General features: G+C 42.3%; 3 non-coding genes and 2 pseudogenes across 3 annotated transcripts; all 5 read right to left on the minus strand.

Annotated features, from left to right (window-relative positions):
- Window positions 1–412: 412 nt before the first annotated feature.
- Window positions 413–531, minus strand: LOC142511232 (5S ribosomal RNA; annotated as a pseudogene).
- A 1,876-nt stretch (window positions 532–2,407) lies between these two features.
- LOC142509184 (5S ribosomal RNA) lies at window positions 2,408–2,526 on the minus strand. Its single transcript, XR_012807369.1, has one exon. It is a non-coding gene; the product is annotated as a 5S ribosomal RNA (ribosomal RNA).
- A 1,082-nt stretch (window positions 2,527–3,608) lies between these two features.
- LOC142506457 (5S ribosomal RNA) lies at window positions 3,609–3,727 on the minus strand. The gene has a single exon (XR_012804750.1). It is a non-coding gene; the product is annotated as a 5S ribosomal RNA (ribosomal RNA).
- Window positions 3,728–4,406: 679 nt separating this feature from the next.
- LOC142511233 (5S ribosomal RNA) lies at window positions 4,407–4,525 on the minus strand (annotated as a pseudogene).
- A 1,077-nt stretch (window positions 4,526–5,602) lies between these two features.
- On the minus strand, window positions 5,603–5,721 carry LOC142510489 (5S ribosomal RNA). Its single transcript, XR_012808598.1, has one exon. It is a non-coding gene; the product is annotated as a 5S ribosomal RNA (ribosomal RNA).
- Window positions 5,722–6,000: the final 279 nt, after the last annotated feature.

Below are 6,000 nucleotides of genomic sequence, written 5' to 3' on the forward strand. Positions count from 1 at the left end.
ACGAAAACAAAAATCGATAAATGTTCCCAGAAAATAGAAAAAAAATAAGAAGAAGGAAATAACGAATGTAAAGCTATTATTATGCCTGGGATACGATAAAATGAAACCGGAATCGAATTTCGAACTTCCTAAGCGGATTTCTCGAGGAAACGAAAGCTTAACAGAAGCGGTAAATCGCAAATTAGAGGGTCTTAGAGAAGGAATTCGGCTAAAATCTCGTCAGCTCATTGCGTAGTAATGAGTCTCGTCCGTTTGCCCGTTTACAATCAAATTAGCCTACAATTTTGTCCAAATCCGGCAGTGCCCGAGCTACTTTCATTTCAACTGTCTTATCTGGTCCTGATCGAGATTCAGTTGATTTGAGCCGAAAATCGTCTGTCAACAAGTAATCAAAAATCGAAAAACACGAAAAGAGATGCAACAGGAGGACTTCTCAGGGGGTCACCCATCCTAGTACTACTCTCGCCCAAGCACGCTTAACTTTGGAGTTCTGATGATATTCGGTTCATTAGTGCTGGTATGATCGCACCCGACATTGAGTGGGATGTTTATTCTTATATCCCTCGAGTACATGTGGAGCGGGGGGCGATGGACAACACGCGGCACAGCTCTCGCCCAATCATAACCATGAAGTTAAGCGTTCTGGCGCGATGGCAGAGGTAGGATGGGTGACCTCCCTGGGAAGACCTCGTGTCGCGACCGTTTACGTAAATTATAGATAAAACAGTCGAAATAATTGTTTTTAATGAGTTAACCGTCTCCGGAGTAATCTGCGTCATACCCTTCGGCACAGAACTGGCTCACGACAACAAAAATCGATAAATGTTCCCAGAAAATAGAAAAAAAACTAAGAAGAAAGAAATAACGAATGTAAAGCTATTATTATTCTTGGGATACGATAAAATGGAATTCGAATCGAATTTCGAACTTCCTAAGCGGATTTCTCGAGGAAACGAAAGCTTAACAGAAGCGGTAAATCGCAAATTAGAGGGTCTTAGGGAAGGAATTCGGCAAAAATCTCGTCAGCTCATTGCGTAGAATGAGTCTCGTTCGTTTGCCCGTTTACAATCAAATTAGCCTACAATTTTGTCCAAATCCGGCAGTGCCCGAGCTACGTTGATTTCAGTCGAAATAATTTTTTTTAATGAGTTAACCGTCTCTGGGGTAATCTGCGTCATACCTTTCCGCACAGAACCGGCTCACGACAACAAAAATCGATAATTGTTCCCAGAAAATAGAAAAAAAATAAGAAGAAGGAAATAACGAATGTAAAGCTATTATTATGCCTGGGATACGATAAAATGGAACCGGAATCGAATTTCGAACTTCCTAAGCGGATTTCTCGAGGGAAACGAAAGCTCAACAGAAGCGGAAAATCGCAAATAGAGGGTCTTAGAGAAGGAATTCGGCTAAAATCTCACCAGCTCATTGCGTAGTAATGAGTCTCGTTCGTTTTCCCGTTTACAATCAAATTAGCCTACAATTTTGTCCAAATCCGGCAGTGCCCGAGCTACGTTGATTTCAGTCGAAATAATTTTTTTTAATGAGTTAACCGTCTCTGGGGTAATCTGCGTCGTACCTTTCCGCACAGAACCGGCTCACGACAACAAAATCGATAATTGTTCCCAGAAAATAGAAAAAAAATAAGAAGAAGGAAATAACGAATGTAAAGCTATTATTATGCCTGGGATACGATAAAATGGAACCTGAATCGAATTTCGAACTTCCTAAACGGATTTCTCGAGGAAACGAAAGCTCAACAGAAGCGGAAAATCGCAAATAGAGGGTCTTAGAGAAGGAATTCGGCTAAAATCTCACCAGCTCATTGCGTAGTAATGAGTCTCGTTCGTTTGCTCGTTTACAATCAAATTAGCCTACAATTTTGTCCAAATCCGGCAGTGCCCGAGCTACGTTGATTTCTGTCGAAATAATTTTTTAATGAGTTAACCGTCTCCGGAGTTATCTGCGTCATACCCTTCCGCACAGAACCGGCTCACGAAAACAAAAATCGATAAATGTTCCCAGAAAATAGAAAAAAAATAAGAAGAAGGAAATAACGAATGTAAAGCTATTATTATGCCTGGGATACGATAAAATGGAACCGGAATCGAATTTCGAACTTCCTAAGTGGATTTCTCGAAGAAACGAAAGTTTAGCAAGAGCGGTAAATCGCAAATTAGAGGGTCTTAGAGAACGAATTCGGCTAAAATCTCGTCAGCTCATTGCGTAGTAATGAGTCTCGTCCGTTTGCCCGTTTACAATCAAATTAGCCTACAATTTTGTCCAAATCCGGCAGTGCCCGAGCTACTTTCATTTCACCTGTCTTATCTGGTCCTGATCGAGATTCAGTTGATTTGAGCCGAAAATCGTCTGTCAACAAGTAATCAAAAATCGAAAAACACGAAAAGAGATGCAACAGAAGGACTTCTCAGGGGGTCACCCATCCTAGTACTACTCTCGCCCAAGCACGCTTAACTTTGGAGTTCTGATGGGATCCGGTTCATTAGTGCTTGTATGATCGCACCCGACATTGAGTGGGATGTTTATTCTTATATCCCTCGAGTACATGTGGAGCGGGGGGCGATGGAGAACACGCGGCACAGCTCTCGCCCAATCATAACCATGAAGTTAAGCGTTCTGGCGCGATGGCAGAGGTAGGATGGGTGACCTCCTTGGGAAGACCTCGTGTCGCGACCGTTTACGTAAATTATAGATAAAACAGTCGAAATAATTGTTTTTAATGAGTTAACCGTCTCCGGAGTAATCTGCGTCATACCCTTCGGCACAGAACTGGCTCACGACAACAAAAATCGATAAATGTTCCCAGAAAATAGAAAAAAAACTAAGAAGAAAGAAATAACGAATGTAAAGCTATTATTATTCTTGGGATACGATAAAATGGAATTAGAATCGAATTTCGAACTTCCTAAGCGGATTTCTCGAGGAAACGAAAGCTTAACAGAAGCGGTAAATCGTAAATTAGAGGGTCTTAGGGAAGGAATTCGGCAAAAATCTCGTCAGCTCATTGCGTAGAATGAGTCTCGTTCGTTTGCCCATTTACAATCAAATTAGCCTACAATTTTGTCCAAATCCGGCAGTGCCCGAGCTACGTTGATTTCAGTCGAAATAATTTTTTTTAATGAGTTAACCGTCTCTGGGGTAATCTGCGTCATACCTTTCCGCACAGAACCGGCTCACGACAACAAAAATCGATAATTGTTCCCAGAAAATAGAAAAAAAATAAGAAGAAGGAAATAACGAATGTAAAGCTATTATTATGCCTGGGATACGATAAAATGGAACCGGAATCGAATTTCGAACTTCCTAAGCGGATTTCTCGAGGAAACGAAAGTTTAGCAAGAGCGGTAAATTGCTAATTAGAGGGTCTTAGAGAAGGAATTCGGCTAAAATCTCGTCAGCTCATTGCGTAGCAATGAGTCTCGTCCGTTTGCTCGTTTACAATCAAATTAGCCTACAATTTTGTCCAAATCCGGCAGTGCCTGAGCTACTTTCATTTCGCATGTCTTATCTGGTCCCGATCGAGATTCATATGATTTGAGCCGAAAATCATCTGTCAACAAGTAATCAAAAATAGAAAAACACGAAAAGGGTTGCAACACGAGGACTTCCCAGGGGGTCATTTATCCTAGTACTGCTCTCGCCCAAGCACGCTTAACTTCGGAGTTCTGATGGAATCCGGTGCATTAGTGCTGGTATGATCGCACCCGACATTGAGTGGATGTTTATTCTTATATCCCTTGAGTACGTGTGGAACGCGGGCGGCGATGGACAACACGCGGCACTGTTCTCGCCCAATCAGAACCATGAATTTAAGCGTTCTGGCGCGATGGCAGAGCTAGGATGGTTGACCTCCCTGGGAAGACCTCCTGTCGCGACCGTTTACGAAAATTATGGATAAAACAGTCGAAATAATTTTTAATGAGTTAACCGTCTCCGGAGTTATCTGCGTCATACCCTTCCGCACAGAACCGGCTCACGAAAACAAAAATCGATAAATGTTCCCAGAAAATAGAAAAAAATAAGAAGAAGGAAATAACGAATGTTAAAGCTATTATTATGCCTGGATACGATAAAATGAAACCGGAATCGAATTTCGAACTTCCTAAGCGGATTTCTCGAGGAAACGAAAGCTTAACAGAAGCGGTAAATCGCAAATTAGAGGGTCTTAGAGAACGAATTCGGCTAAAATCTCGTCAGCTCATTGCGTAGTAATGAGTCTCGTCCGTTTGCCCGTTTACAATCAATTAGCCTACAATTTTGTCCAAATCCGGCAGTGCCCGAGCTACTTTCATTTCAACTGTCTTATCTGGTCCTGATCGAGATTCAGTTGATTTGAGCCGAAAATCGTCTGTCAACAAGTAATCAAAAATCGAAAAACACGAAAAGAGATGCAACAGGAGGACTTCTCAGGGGGTCACCCATCCTAGTACTACTCTCGCCCAAGCACGCTTAACTTTGGAGTTCTGATGATATTCGGTTCATTAGTGCTGGTATGATCGCACCCGACATTGAGTGGATGTTTATTCTTATATCCCTCGAGTACATGTGGAGCGGGGGGCGATGGACAACACGCGGCACAGCTCTCGCCCAATCATACACCATGAAGTTAAGCGTTCTGGCGCGATGGCAGAGGTAGGATGAGTGACCTCCCTGGGAAGACCTCGTGTCGCGACCGTTTACGTAAATTATAGATAAAACAGTCGAAATAATTGTTTTTAATGAGTTAACCGTCTCCGAAGTAATCTGCGTCATATCCTTCGACACAGAACTGGCTCACGACAACAAAAATCGATAAATGTTCCCAGAAAATAGAAAAAAAACTAAGAAGAAAGAAATAACGAATGTAAAGCTATTATTATTCTTGGGATACGATAAAATGGAATTAGAATCGAATTTCGAACTTCCTAAGCGGATTTCTCGAGGAAACGAAAGCTTAACAGAAGCGGTAAATCGCAAATTAGAGGGTCTTAGGGAAGGAATTCGGCAAAAATCTCGTCAGCTCATTGCGTAGAATGAGTCTCGTTCGTTTGCCCGTTACAATCAAATTAGCCTACAATTTTGTCCAAATCCGGCAGTGCCGAGCTACGTTGATTTCAGTCGAAATAATTTTTTTTAATGAGTTAACCGTCTCTGGGGTAATCTGCGTCATACCTTTCCGCACAGAATCGGCTCACGACAACAAAAATTGATAATTGTTCCCAGAAAATAGAAAAAAAATAAGAAGAAGGAAATAACGAATGTAAATCTATTATTATGCCTGGGATACGATAAAATGGAACCGGAATCGAATTTCGAACTTCCTAAGCGGATTTCTCGAGGAAACGAAAGTTTAGCAAGAGCGGTAAATCGCAAATTAGAGGGTCTTAGAGAAGGATTCGGCTAAACTCTCGTCAGATCATTGCGTAGCAATGAGTCTCGTCCGTTTGCCCGTTTACAATCAAATTAGCCTACAATTTTGTCCAAATCCGGCAGTGCCTGAGCTACTTCATTTCGCATGTCTTATCTGGTCCCGATCGAGATTCATATGATTTGAGCCGAAAATCATCTGTCAACAAGTAATCAAAATAGAAAAACACGAAAAGGGTTGCAACACGAGGACTTCCCAGGGGGTCACCTATCCTAGTACTGCTCTCGCCCAAGCACGCTTAACTCGGAGTTCTGATGGAATCACGGTGCATTAGTGCTGGTATGATTGCACCCGACATTGAGTGGATGTTTATTCTTATATCCCTCGAGTACGTGTGGATGCGGGCGGCGATGGACAACACGCGGCACTGTTCTCGCCAATCAGACCCATGAATTTAAGCGTTCTGGCGCGATGGCAGAGTAGGATGGGTGACCTCCCTGGGAAGACCTCGTGTCCCGACCGATTACGAAAATTATGGATTATATTAAAAACAGTCGAAATAATTTTTTAATGAGTTAACCGTCTATCCGGAGTTATCTGCGTCATACCCTTCGCACAGAACGGCTCACGAA

Source organism: Primulina tabacum, chromosome 10, assembly GCF_025594145.1.
Source record: "Primulina tabacum isolate GXHZ01 chromosome 10, ASM2559414v2, whole genome shotgun sequence".
Taxonomy (NCBI): Eukaryota; Viridiplantae; Streptophyta; class Magnoliopsida; order Lamiales; family Gesneriaceae; genus Primulina; species Primulina tabacum.